Below are 231 nucleotides of genomic sequence, written 5' to 3'. Positions count from 1 at the left end.
GGCTGGTCTATATGCTTGTTATCATCAACTCATCCCAGGAAGATACCAACACTAGTCCATCTTAGTAAGTTCAAACGTCCCGACCGTGTGTTCTTCCCACTGAAGACGATCGACATAAGACAATGTGTGTGGTTGGGACAGTCCCTGTGTATCAGAAGAAAAAAGGGACATGTCACTCAGTGCAACAGTGTGGCTCATTGATTTTAATAGTTTTTTAACAACAATGGAGCT

The sequence above is a fragment of the Cottoperca gobio genome, chromosome 23 (genome assembly GCF_900634415.1).
Source record: "Cottoperca gobio chromosome 23, fCotGob3.1, whole genome shotgun sequence".
NCBI classification, from domain to species: Eukaryota; Metazoa; Chordata; class Actinopteri; order Perciformes; family Bovichtidae; genus Cottoperca; species Cottoperca gobio.
The sequence above is the reverse complement of the archived record's forward strand: the minus strand, read 5'-3'. Positions refer to the sequence as shown.